We start from the raw sequence: 14,482 nt of genomic DNA on the forward strand, positions 1-14,482 counted from the left end.
GATCAATGAACATTGAACCAATGAATTTCCCTGGGTTTTGACTGTATAAATACAAGAAAAGTCTCCTGAAAACCACATGTGAAGGAAGGATTTTCTCTGCACAACCTGGGCAACATGTGGATGAAATGATTTCTGTTGCACATCTTGGCCAGAATGAAGTAATGCCTTCAATTTCAAACACTAAAAAATGCTCTTGGTGAGTTTTTGCTTTTCACCTAGTTTCAGTGACAAGACCACCCACAATCTGAACTTCAATAAAACTTTTGAAGTCATTTCAGGAAAATTTGCACCTCTAGCACATCGTATTTTTTTTTCCTCCCATTTGGTGAGTCTCACACATCAAGTGTGGTGTCTGACATCTGTCCTCCTGAGCAAGTAAAAATGCTGAGAGCTCTCTCCAGTGGCAGACAACATTAAAAGCATCCTGAAAGAATAAACCTCTCTCAAAACAATGCACAATAAACGTTTAATGAGAAAGCATAGTGAAGTACTCCATGAGAATGGGCAATATGAAATAGCTTTTTGTAACAATGAATCCTTCTCTTTTCTTATACAGAATAAAAAATACAATGTAATAATCATGTTCCTGCATCTGATGGGCATAGTCTGACCTGTCTGTTTTGTGCCCTGCAAAACTAAAATATTCCTGGTAAAATTAGATCGACTGATGTAAACTGAAATTCTTTCTCTGATCTCTCCTGCTACCTTCTGGCCAAAGTGTTTATCATTCTCACAACATTTCCAATTTCATGAAATCCAGTAAATAGCTCAAACAGGGAAAAAGCCCACAAAAACCCAATCAACCAAGGAAAACATCCAAAGCGCACAAAAAGTGTTGTGTTTGCACATGCCACAGATTAAACTTCTTTGCTCTTCATTGGCATTCTGCCCCTGCCAGCAGGTGCCGCTGGAAACTATTGCTAAGTGATACAGAGGCTTTGGAAAGTCCAGCATCAGGAAGATGAAAGAGCTGAAGAACTGAAGGTAGATTCAGAGAAGCTTCATTTAAAACTTCAAACTAAAGCAGGGTTAGAGCTGGAAATGATTTGTAACAGAAGAAATGGAGTAGAATCAGAGAAGTACTTGCAGCAATGCCTTCAAAACTCCTTAAGAATCTACATCCCAAATACTGCAGGAGTCCTACACTTGGGCTTCCTGCCTGGGTTCTGCAGAGATCAGGCTAAATCTCTTAGTAAGTCCCCATTCCTGACTTGTGATCACAATGGTGTTTTCTGTCTGATTTTGCCTTGGATTCACAGGTGAGAAACTGTGGTTTTGCTGAATTCTGGGACAAGCCTTTCTCCTTGCCAAATGTCAGGAAATACTGGAGGGAAGGAGAATGGTGGTAATGAAAAGTGGTTGGTCAGAAATGACAGGAGAAAACCCAAGGCACAGCCAAGTGAGCAGCACAATGTGTTGGTAATTCAGCTACAGACTTGGTTTGATCAGGATCTTACTCAGGATGCAGTGAGTGATGTGTGCCCTGACTGGGTGTAGGAAGGAGAACTCTTTGGGGTTGCATCCATGACATCTTCATTACTGCATTTCGGAAAACCTCCCATAAGCAAGTCATCCACTTAAATCTGAGCAGAACAACTCAGGAGAGGCAACAGAGAGCTGAAATGGGCATGTCCATCACAGAAACACATTAGGAGGATGGCTAATTATCTGACTGCTAGGGCAGGGTCTCTTTCTCCCTCTCCCTCATGTATCAGTCAGCAGATATGGTCTGAACTGAATATTGGGAACCTGATCTTCCCCTGCAAAACTGCTCAGGACAGAGGAGTGCAGTGCTCCTGGGAATGTCTGTCTTTCCAAAGCACAGCCTTGAAAATAGATGTCAAATGTGGGATTTCTGTAGGGAGAGTCTTAGTTGGTTCCTGGCCAGGCCAAAGCCTCCCACAATCGAGGCACTTCCTCTTTTGTGACCTCTATTGAAAAATATAATCTGCAAGGAGACAGAGTAGAGACACCCCAGCCTTCACTAAGTGGCCATTTCTAACAGGCATTTTGCACATCCTATTTGATTTTGGTGACAAATACAGTCTGTGGCCATGGTGTTCCACCTGCTTGGGAGCACTGCTAGATCATCCTTGAGAGAATCCCTTCTGTTCACACTTGACAGGAGTCACCTCCAGAGGATGAGAATTTCCGTCCTCATCCCAATCCCCTTGTCAATGCCCACAGCCCTGCACAATATCATCATGAGGAGCACCTACAGGAACAGACACAGGGTGAGGTACCACAGCCACAGGAACAGCCCAAGCAGCATTGTCACCTGTGGCCCCACACCTGATACAACTCATGCTTAGATCACATTTGTGTCCCACCCACTGTGGGCAGATCTGTTCTTATCTCAACCCTTCATGCCCCACACTGAAAGCCAAATAAGGCTGTTGTGCTTTGGGAATGGTATTTCCCAATATAGTGTTGCCACTGACCCACTCCAAACCAAGCCTGAGGGTCTTTCAGACAGTCACAGAAAGTGTGAATATGGAGAGGAATTAAAAGAAAGATGGGAACCACACAGGATGAGAGACAGCCAGGAGAGCATTGAGAGCTTCAAGTTGTGCTCCTCCTGCCCCACCTCTCCCTCTCAGTGCTGTCACAGACAGAGGGAGGGACCAGGAGGGACTGGGCCTGAGTGCAGTGCCAGAGGCACAGGCAGGGCAGGTGTGGGCAGAGCTGTTGTGCAGGCAGAGAGAAGGTGGAGAGAGGCCAGAGAGAGCGGGCCTGGCCATGTGGAGTGCCCTGTGCGTGGGCTTCTTGCCCATTGTAGGTAAGTGAAGGCAAGGGCTGCTGGCCCCAGGAGCTGAGCGTGGCCCTGTGCTCTGCAGGGCTCTGGGCAGCTGTGCTGAGCGCTTGCAGCCGCTCCTGTTCCCTGCTTCCAGCTGCCCAGCCATGCCTGTGGAGCACGGGGAGAGCAGCCCTGCTCCTCTCCTGCCTCTGAGCTCGGCCCCTACATCCAAGCTGCCTCCTCTGCAGCCTGGGCACACGCAGCCCACCTCCCTGCTGCACTCCCATCTTGGGGCCCAGTGCTTTGCCCTTCCACTGGACACTCTGCTCCTGGGCCAATGCAGCCCCTGTGGCACGGCACACACCAGCTGGAGGATGGCAGCACAGGCACCAAGCCCCATTGCCCGCGACAGCCTTTGTCTTTGCTGGCCTCATCTAGAGCAGTTTCAGGGACAGGAGAGTGGCTTCCTCACTATCCTGTCTTGGCAAGGACAAAGGGATTTGTCCTCCCATGGTGCAAATCCTTCCTGCTTCTTTGGGGAAAATCAGTCAAAGCTTCCTGTCTGACAGGAAAAAAGGAGGGAGGGAAATGTGGAGTCTCCTTCCTTGTGAACATTGATAGCTGCTACCAGCTGTGCCCATCTGTGTCAGCTGGCTTCAAAGGTGGGGAATTTTTCCTCCCACCGTTTCACTGCCAGCAAAAAGTCCCATCAGCATTGCCCTTACCTTTGGTGAATCTTGGAGTGATCATGGCTTGCTCTTGCTCTCTGCAGCAGTCACTGGGCAGGTGACCTTGGAGCAGCACCCCAGGGAAGTGACCGTGCAAGATGGAAATGAAATCACCTTTGAGTGCACCATGAGCGGAGGTGATATGAGTAACTACTTAATGTACTGGTACCGTCAGGGCCCAAAGGGTGCTCCGGAATGGATTTATCGTGAACTTGCTGGATATGGAGAAGGTTTCCAAGATCGCTTTAAAGGAGGAGTGGAGAGCTCCAGGACCACACTGCAGATCCTGGCAGCAAAGCCTGGGGATGCAGCAACATATTACTGTGGAGCAGAATCACTCTGGAGCAGCTCTGCAGCAGAGTGAAGCAAAAACCAACAGATGGGAAGACAGATGTCTCAGCATTTCTGTCTAGCTGGTGCTCCCTGGGGCACTTCTCAGGCAATGGCAGGTGCAGGAAACATCCCTCTGGCTTGGTGGCAATAAAAGGCAGTGGAGGGAGGGGTAGTAGAAAGGGCTGGTCCCATTTATGGTGCAGGAGGATCTTTTGTGGAACTGCCAAAGTTGTTTGGGGAAATGCAGGTTCAGTGCACATTGCCTGGGCTCCTGTCCAGCACAGCCTCATTTTGCCTCTGTGCCTTGGCTGCAGCGCCATGGGATGATGGAGATGTGTTGCTGTAGCTTCCAGAGTTCTGTGGTGGATGGAGCCACACAGGTTGTTTAGAAAAGCCAGATGAGCAGAAATGACAGTTCTGGGTGGCTGCTACAGAGCCCTTGATCAGTTGGAAGGACTTGAGGAGGGTTGGTGAGTTGACTTTGGTTCTTCTCCTGGTGCTCAACAAGTTGCTCTCTTAGTGCTCCTGCTCTGCAATTAGATGAGGAAAATTATGCAATTTGGCCTTGTGGGTTGAGATAAGGGCAGGGACATGTTTCAGGACGGCCACCATGGGCAAACATATGGACTTGGAAAAATTTTTTGTTAATCAAATCAGAGTATGATAATGAAAAATATGATACATTGAAAAACTCATCTACCCAATCACTGCATAAGAATTTGGAATGCAACTAAACATCCTCCCATGGCAAGGAACTTACAGCCATTGCAAAGGACGTTTTCTCCTCTGCCTCAGAAAAATACCTCCTGCAGGGATGTGAATGAACCTGTGACTGAGTCTCTCACAGGACCACAGAAAGAGTGAAATTGAAAAAAAAATTAACAAAGAAGGCTTAAAAAATGACAGGGAAAGACTTTTTAATACCGGCTGTTGTTATGGGACGAGGGGATGCACTTTTACACCAAAAGACGACAGATTCAGAAAAGATAAAGAATTTTTATTTTTTTTAATTACAATGAATAAATAGACTGCCCCAAGAAACTGTATCTATGCCAAATCTGAAAGCATTTAAGATCAGATCCAGTGTGGTTTGACCAACCTATTTATCTTGGTTTGAAGGAGAGATGCTTGCCAAGGAAAGTGGGAACTTCCCTTGGAATGGAGATTATGAAATCCCTCTCCCCAAATCATTGTAACTTTGAAATTATTGGGGCTTTTGGCAATGATATGGGAAAAGGAATAACAGTTCTTTACTAGTATATATAACAACTCAAACAAACAGCAACAACACAGGAAGGAACAACCAACAGCCCCAGACGCGCAGTCACAGCCTTCTCCCGGCCGCGGGCACTTTCCCTGTTGGTGCAGCTCCGGTCACAGCCAGCAGGGGCGCTGGTGGCTCCCGGCCGGGCAGGGCGGGTGCGCTGATTCCCCCGAGCCTGCAGGGGGCGCTGTGGGGTGAGCTCAGTCTCATCTCTGCATGTGGGTTATGGCGGGTGGGCAGGCAGGAGAGATGGAGAAGGGCCTTCCTTTACAAACCCACAGGAACAACTGGTCCTGGTGCCCTCCGGATGGCAAAATGAGCTGTAGCAGGGACCTCGGAGCAGCAGCTGGAATGGCACAGGTGAACACCCCAAGGGTGGCAGACAGTAAAAAAAACTCCAGGCTGTTCCAGGAGCAGTGGGATGTCGGGCGGATGTCATGGATATCGGGTATCAGGTTAAAGTGTAGCAATAATCCCAGAGGCAGCGACAGATAACAGCAGGGCTTGGCAATGGCAGCCGGGCTCCCACAAGCACCTGGGAGATTCTCCCTCCAGAGGGGGTACAATGTCAGGGTTCCAGGTTTCCCCTGTGTCACTCAAACTGAGGGTGAGTGTCCTTCCCAGTGAGATCGGTTGTAGAATAGGAACCAGTTCAAAGGTCACTCTTACGAGCAAAGGCTCAGCCATGGCAGGAGGAGCAGTAGAGGCCCGAAGTCCGTGGTGGTTGTGAATTTTCCCCAGAGCAGCAGCCTGGCACCAAGACTATGACTGTCTCTCCTCCAATCCCCACAGTCAGTGCCAGGGAGGAGATGAGCTCAGTTCGTCATATCTCAAGAGAAAGCTCTCCAGTTAAGAGGTGAGCCAACAGCATCCTTCCGTGTCCTGCCTATCCTAGTCACTTCTTTTGTTTCTAAAAGGATTGTCCTTATCATCCCTTAAGCAACAAAAGGGGAAAAAATCCCTAAGAGAAAGGAAAGGAAGTGAAAAGGAAAACTCTTAATCTCCAACACCAGTTAAAGTTGAAACCATCCCTGATTGTTGCAGTAGGGTTGCATTAAATGACCTTTCAATTTCACTTCCAACTCAAACTATTCTGTGGTTCTAAACCTCTCTATATTTCTCTACATTGAGGAGTCATATGATGGCCCAGATCAGCTGCAGAGATGTGAATGTGTTTGAGAATCCTTCACAGGATCACAGAAGGGGTGAATATTGAACATGACTCACTTAAACAAAAAGGGCTTCAAAGAAAGATGGCAACAGACTTTTTAACAGAGCCGAAGTCAAAGGGCCAAAGGGTAACAGTTTGACACAAAAAGAATATGCAAAAGAGTTACATGGAACAAATTGTTTATCATGAGATGTTTACAGCTTTTTTTCTTTGTCATCTTGTCAATTTTTTGTTTCATAATCCCCTGGTTCTGTCAATCCCATCGGGGCCTCTCCCTGCATCTAAAAAGTTCCAGGGAGAGCATTGTGAGGACTGGGAGCCAGGGGCTGCTGCTTCCTTGCGGTGGGGGTGCTCAACTTGGGAGCCTCAACTCAGAAGCCACACAGCAAGGGCTTCTGATTGGAATTACTGTTGCCCTGTGGGTTTTGCCTGTTTTTCCTTCTTTCTTGTCCTTCTGAAGGGTGACTAGGCTCTGGCAGATTACTTCTCTGCTCCTTTGTCACTTGGGAGCCCAGAGCCACTGTGTGCTGCACCAGGAGCTTGGAGGACATTGGGCCACTCCTTCTGAATGACAGCCTGACCCTGGGATCAGCCATCACTGGTGAGCTGTCCAAAAAAGAAATCCCCTGCCCAGACCCACTGCTGTCTGCCACTGCTTCAGGGATTTTTGCAACACCAAAACTTGATATCCTGTCTCCGCTAAGAACCCCGCAGCTCCTGCCACAGCTTTGGAATTTCTCCTATGCTTTGTTTATCATTCGGGCATTCTCAACTGAGCTGTTACAGTCTGCTGTTTCAAGGTTCCTGCTAGAGCCCATTTTGTGATCCAGAGAGGCACACTGGAACCAGCTGCCCTGGGGGTTTGTAAGGAAGGCCCTTCTCCATCTCTCGTGCCTGCCCACCTGCCATTACCCACATGCAGAGACGAGACTGAGCTCACCTCACAGCGCCCCCTGCAGGCTCGGGGGAATCAGTGCACCCGCCCTTCCCGGCCGGGAGCCACCAGCGCCCCTGCTGGCTGTGACCGGAACTGCACCAAAGGGGAAAGTGCCCGCGGCCGGGAGAAGGCTGTGACTGCAGGTCTGGGGCTGTTGTTGCTTCCAGGGTTGTTTGTTTTTCTGCCTTGTTATACACACACACACATACTAGTAAATGATTGTTATTCCTTTTCCCATCTCGTTACCAGAAAGTCCCATAATTTCAAAGTTACAATGATTTGGAGGGAAGGGGGTCATATTCTCCATTCCAAGGGAGGTTCCTGCCTTCCTTGGCAGACATCCATCCTTCAAACTAGGACAGCCACCACCACCTGTGTGAAGCAACACAGGCAGCAGATGGAGCAGCCACCAATTCACAGAGTACATTTATTTCCATTTCCATTTCCATTTCCATTTCCATTTCCATTTCCATTTATTTTGTATATGACCTTGCTAACCTGAGAGAATCCTTGAGCAACAGCCAGCCAGAAGCAAAGAGAGACACTGACATCTAAACTGGGTTCACGCTAGAGGTTCCCTGGAAGCAGTTCACCCTGGGCTATCAAGGGTAATTCCCAGTTGGAAGGTCACTTGAGAAATTTACCATCCTCATTAGTCATCTGGTTTTAATTCATTCCTCCCAACACCCACAGAGACACCCTGGAACATCTCTTGACTCCCATCACAGTATCACAAGTCTGCACAAGGAATAGAAGTAGGGGGAGTGGAGCGCATTGGAAGAAATGCTTTGAACCAACACAAGAAGTATTGATTATTTCCCTGCTTTTTATCCAGCTTAACTCCCTCAGCCATTTCAGAGGTGTCATGTAATCCCCAAGATCTCATTTAAACTCAACATTTCTGATATTACTTATGATTCTTCCTTGAAAGCCATACAGTGTTTCTTCCTGTGGTACGTTGGGTCTTAAACCACTTAAGAAATCATGTGACTGCCTGTATAGTCCAAAATTCTGTGTAGTGGAACAGACACAGTTTATGCTATGGAATATATCACTGTGTTTATGGTACTGGGGTATCACAATGATATAAAGAGCCTAGTGTCCTATACAAAAACAAAAAGAAGGGGAAAAGGTGAGATATTTTGGGAAAGAAAGGAGATGGGTGACTGTAATGATGAAGAGCAGAAATAGAACATTGTTTCTATATTGCCTTTTACCCTGGAAAGATAAAAGAGCTCATGGGGATTCTAAAAGGTAGAAGAAAGGCAGAAGATAAAGTTTCCATACTCCATCAAGCTATTTGAAAACTATTCAATTAACTATTCTTTGCTTTCCAATTTTGGAAGTAAATTTACCTCTGGATCCTCTCATGGACTTGCACCCATGGATAATTAGGACTAATGGCTTTTCATCTCCTGTTTTTACAACACTTTTGAACACCATCAGGAAAGAGTGAGTTATTGGAATAAGTCTCAGCAGTGTGTGGACACGACAGCTTATATTTGGACCCGGGACAATTCTCACAGTTATACCAAGTAAGTGACATTTTTTTCTTTCTAAAACTTCACTTAAATTTAAGGTTGGGGTGAAAGAAAGAATTTAAAGGCTTGGGTTCACTGAAAGACTTCAATCATGCCTTGAGTGCACTCGCTATCCAGCCAGGCTTTCAAGCCAAATCCTCAGGTGGGATCTGCTCAGCAAGGTTTCCCAGGAACAACTGGGCTGACTCTGCAGAGCACCATTATCCCATGATCCCCAAACACCAGCAGAGCACTACTTAGCATGTGATAACTGATTCCCACTTTGGGCAGCACTCTGGCTCCAATTTCCTGTCCAGTGTCCAATTCTTCAGTGGAATTCCACTGCCTGACTTGGGGCAGGAATGCAGAGCTCAGTGAAGAGCTCACAGTGGTGAGGAGTTTGGAGACAGATCTGGAACTGCCTGGTTTGAGGAGTTCTGGTTTGACACTGGCACCACACTGACATTGTCCCCAGGGAAGTAATTGCACTGCCCTGGGGACAGAGGACGAAGGAGGTTAAATAGCCTTGGGCTTAAATTCTCACAAGAGCCTCATGTCCAAGAACTCCTAGAATTAAAGATAATTGTCTCCCTGGTTGTGTGGGTTCTGAAAAGACCAATGTGATGAGCAGGGATTATAAGAATCCTTAGTAAATTCTATCTTTATTTGGAATTCTATGACATATGATAAAGGTGCATGTCACCCCAAGGTTCTCTAAAGGAATGTGAATGTTGGGGTGGCAGAGAATTTGTGATGTTGACCTGTGTTATTCTAAAGATTCAGGTGCATTAGCATTCTTGCTGCTCTTTCAGCAGTTTTCATGTCTTTAAAGTAATGCAAAAATTTCCCATCATATTTTACATACCTAAAACCACCTCTTCTCCTTCCAGAATGAAGTGGGACTGCCTTGGGTGCTGCCTAATATCTGTCCATATCTGTAGGATATGTTCCATGGGAATAAATGTGTGTTTGGGAATCATCTCTGTGCAGTTCCAATTCCAAAGGGACAAAGGAATGTAAATTTACCATTCTGAAGAAAGGCCTCTTCTTTCCATGCTCTTCCATGATTTTCTTTTTCTAAAAAAAGGATATATTCACAGCTGAACAGAGACTCTGGGGTTCTGCTTGACTGTAAAAACATTGAACCTTAAGTATCCATGTCTGTTTTGTGTTTGCTGAAATACTTACAAAGTTGAATCCAAAATTCCCAGGATGTAAACAACTTCCCCCTTTTGGTTTCAAATTCCTTTAGGAGCCACTGATATGTATTTTAAGGTGTTTAGAGCACAAATACTTCATTATCCAATCTATTGCAAATTCCCCAAATCAAAATGATATAAAATAATAACCATTAGGGTCTCTGTGGGATATTCCAGGCATATTCTGATTAGGCTCAATGAAGGGCAGAGAATATTTGTCTCTTGGTCCCGGTAAGATTATTCCAGATTAATCATTTATTGAGCATGCTACAGTCCATGACCTTTTAGAACATAAGGATCCTCCTGTGAGTTTATAGGACTAAAGGGAAGTAGAACGTTCAGTCCAAATAAATGGTCAGAACAGAAAACCCAGATCCCTTCCAGAGGCAAGCAGTGGTAGGAATTCATGGCTGTATGGTCAGGTCATACAAACTAGTGAGATTTGGGGGAGGCTTCTGGAGTCAGATAAAACAAATCCTCTGCTCTCTGAACTACAAGTGCACTGGGTACATTATTTCTTGCTGATGATCTTGCCCAGGCAGTTCTTGCAGAGAAGCAGCTCGTTTGTATTCTGGCTGTTGGGAAAGCCTGGAGAGGAGACCACATGAAAAGCCTTTCAAGGTCTTCTCAGAGAGCACAGAATGCACAGGACTGAAAGGCTCTGGCCAACCATGCTACAACACGTGGGAAGGCAATGTTGGATTTCTCTTGGCTCTCTGGTTGCTGTGGGTGTGGACAAGTGTGTGGTTCTGCCTGTTGCATCAGGAGAGCCCAGCCACGGAGTTCTGGCAGAGCACCATGGGGCTTTCACCTCAGTTCCTCAGCAGTGGCATAGGGCTGATGGGGAAAGGCTGTAAAATCAGAGCCCCTTGATCAAACGTCCAGCAGTGCCCTGGGATGGACAAAATGTTAGACGTGAGGGATTTCTTGAGCTGACTGCAAGGCAGACACCACGCCAAATGAAAAGCCTAATGCACCTCTCTTTACCCAAGAGACCCCTCAGGATGCGACACATAAATCTTTGTGGATGTGTCTGACAACCTTTCATAAACTGAGCCCTATCTGGCAAGGAAGGCTGCTGGAGGATTCTTTCCAATTCCATGTATTTACTCAAAATCAAATTGCTAACCTGAGTTAAGTCCTGACATTGGTTTTGGAGATCGCCCTTGTTTTTTCATGTACAACCTGACCTAGAGGCAAAGATATTTACTTTAAAAAAGAATTCATGGTACCACAATGATTTTTTGGCTACCAAATTCTTTTGACACCAATAGTTTTCATGTAAGACAGCTGAATGTGAGTTTAAGCAATCTTCTTTCCTTACTTGTACCTCTATTGGCAAAGAATACCTACATAAAAGATAGTAAATGTCAATGTTACAAATTAGTCACAGCTGGAGTATATGTGAATTTTTGGTCACTCAGCACTTGGGCAAGCCTGCAGTAAAATCAGTCCTGTCTAAACCTTGCTTTTCTCTACAGACATTCCAAAAACTTCTGTGCCTCAAGTCATTGTGATGAAATCAAAGAAATTGGAAGAAGGTGGCAGCTCTGGGAAAGCAGCTTGTTTGGCAAGGAACTTCCTGACAAAGAACATCAGCTTGGAGATGCCCTCTGAGGAGGTTGTATATAAACAGAGCACATCCATTCTGACATCAGAGGGGTTGTACAATGCAATCAAAGTGGTCAAGGTGACAAAAGGCACAGAGGTGACCTGCACGGCCAAATTCCACTACAGCACAATAACAACAGAGCCAGGTACAGTTTGGTGGCACAGCTGTCACTTCTTTCTGGAGATAGTGGCCTGTGGGGCTTTGTGTTCTCCTTCTGGACACCACTGCCCTGGGCAGCCAGCAGAAATGACAAAGACATTTGGTATTTCAGCAGGGAAAACTGAAAGATGATTCAAAGCATCTGAAAGAAATGGGTTCAACTGTTTAATTACTTGGAGAGACCTTATTTTGCAAATAAGAGGGAAGACACAATGTATTTGTTCCAAATGTGAATTTCCTTATGACTAAATATCTTACCCTGTAGCAGCAAACATGCTGCAGCACAAGCTGGAACACCCTTTCTAAAACCTAAAAATGTTAAAATCGGGTGCGTTGTGAGGGTTTTTTAACGAAATAAGTCATTGTAAATTGTTGCTCAGTTTTTGTAGTCCTGAAGGTCATTCAAATGGTAAAACCAAACCACTGCAGGAATGCTTCTCTTTCCCGCAACTCCATGGAGAAATTGTCTCCTCAAATTAATGTTAGAATTATTAACTGATATCACCTGAGCCCCAACTTTCCCTGAGCTGCTGCAGGAAATGTCACATGAACATTTCTTGAATCTCGCATAAAACATAGATATAGTTTAAAATGGCTTTTCTTTATCATGCTACAGAAAAGGTGGCTGAAGAAACAGTAACAGGGGCCAGTGCCAGGGTTTGCAACAGCACAGACCCCTCAGCACAAGGTGAGTTACCCAAACAGGCCGTGAAGTTACATTGCTCTTTGGGGGATAAAGGCAAGGAAATGTATTTTCTCCAGGGAAGAGGAATGAGAACACAACACATTCAGCAGACACAGGCTGCTGTTCCAAGGCAGCTCCTGCAGTTACACACAAACCCCAGGAAGCAAAAAGCAATGCAGACAGACCCTGGGCTCCCCTGTTGTTGCCGTGTTCTCTATCGTCTGTTCCTTTGCTGCTCTTCCTTTCCCTTAAACTGTCTCATGTGGATTTTCCCACTTTCTTCCAAGATCACAACATCAAAACCTAGACCATGATCTGTCCCCTCTTTTCTGGTCACTGAGCAGATGCTGAAGGGCAGAGAGTGAACATGCTGTCCATGGCTGTGTTGGGTTTGAGAGTCCTGCTGGCAAAGAGCATCGCCGTCAATACCCTCATGAGTATCAAGTTGTTTCTTTTCTGAGGTAAGGGAGCACACCACTAGCAAACAGTGGTTCCTAGGCCCAAAGTCATTAAATGTAGTTTATACCCCCTTTTGCTCTTCCAGACATGGGGAATGAAGCCAAGAGGAACCCAAAGCAAAGCAGGGAAGAAGGTGAACCAGCAGCACATGGGCCTTGAACAAGCAGGGCCAGAGCTGCTGACAGAGACCAGCCAGGACACAAGGCAGCACCTTCCCCTGAAGACATTGAATACTGCTCACTCCTGCCTGGCCAGCTGATTTACACTGAACAATTTGAAGTAATTTTGCTGTTTCCTCTCCTCTGAGAACTGAGGACAGAGAAATTTTCCTCATTTCTCTTTCAAAGCAGATCTCCCCACTCTTCTGGCATTTGCACACAAGTGTCCAACCTGCTTCAATAGCACTGAAAACTCCAATGCTCCCTCTGGATACATGGCCTTTGAAAAGCACCTTTCCCAGGCATGTTGTGTTACTGCCTGTGGAACTGGAGTATTACTGCTGAGGTAATTCAAGCCCAGTAGTTGCCATTTGGAGCTTTTTGTTAGATTTAATAACAATAGGTGTGTATTGCAGATGAGAAGAGCTGTGTAGGATCCTAAGTGATTCAATTCAACCAAATAATGACCATGTGTTTATCAAGCCTCTACTTCTTCTGCTAAATAAAGCTCATGTGCATTCTGGGTTCCTGTAGTAGGGATGAAAATAAAGTGGTACTTGGCCACAATGCTATGGGTTTTCTGTGCTCTTTTTTCTCGAGCTGGGACAGAGATTGTTGAAATCCTACTCACCTAAAGCCATCATGGATTAGCAACACAGCTTTGATATCATAGATTTCCTGCTGTCTAAATTTGTGTTCTCCAGACTCTGTGCAGGGAAGTGTCTCTCTGGCACATTCAAAAGTCTCAGTGAGGAGAGTCCTTGCTAAAGGCATGAGGCAGGAAAATGCTCATATCAGCAGAGAGGGAACCCTGATGTTGGTGTGCACTCAGTTATAGGAGGAAGGGCCCACCAAAAAAAAATATCAGGTGGTTTGATGGAGTGATAGTTCCCATGGCAACTTGGTTCTTACCTAACAGAGCCCAGCACACACGGTCCCCAGCTCATGGCCCTCTCACAAGCTACAGGCAGGATGCTGTGGTCACCATTTCTGACTCATTTACACCAGGCAGGATTAACCCTGCCCTGCTTTTGAGAAAACAAGTTAACCACATCCTGAGGGGAAAGAAGGCTTTTCTCTCCCTGGCTGAGTTCCTGCTGGCTTCAAGGGAGCCTCTGCAGAGGACACAGCAAGGTGTGCTGCATTCAGCTGGGTCAGGTCAGACCCTCAGGCCCTGCAGACCCCCAGAGAAGACTCTGAGCCCTTGCAGAAGCTGTGTGGAATTTTCAGGGCAAATGCAAGTCCAGTGAAATGCTCATTTAGTGCATTCTATCACTATAACATTAGTCAGAGGGAACAATTAATCAGTATTTTTATCCTGATTTTCCAATGATACCCAGAACCTTTTACTCAAGCTCCTCAGACCTTTTCCCAGTCTCTCAGGCAGATTCATATTTTGAGAATACTCCCTTAGACAAAACAACTGGAATCAGATGGACAGGAGGGAAAGGTCAGTGATGAAATGCTGTTATAATCCCTTAGTCATAACGTCTTGATGAAGTCTGGGACGAGGATTGGAT

At 46.0% G+C, this 14,482-nt stretch overlaps 1 long non-coding RNA gene across 1 annotated transcript; it reads left to right on the forward strand.

Moving 5' to 3' along the window:
* Positions 1-2,630: 2,630 nt before the first annotated feature.
* Positions 2,631-13,153, forward strand: LOC310918622. The gene is made up of 6 exons (XR_014591694.1): positions 2,631-2,779; positions 8,617-8,705; positions 11,371-11,646; positions 12,277-12,348; positions 12,690-12,806; positions 12,890-13,153. It is a non-coding gene; the product is annotated as an uncharacterized lncRNA (long non-coding RNA).
* The last annotated feature ends 1,329 nt before the right edge of the window (positions 13,154-14,482 follow it).

The sequence above is a fragment of the Zosterops lateralis genome, assembly GCF_965231275.1.
Source record: "Zosterops lateralis genome assembly, chromosome: 24".
Classification (NCBI taxonomy): Eukaryota; Metazoa; Chordata; class Aves; order Passeriformes; family Zosteropidae; genus Zosterops; species Zosterops lateralis.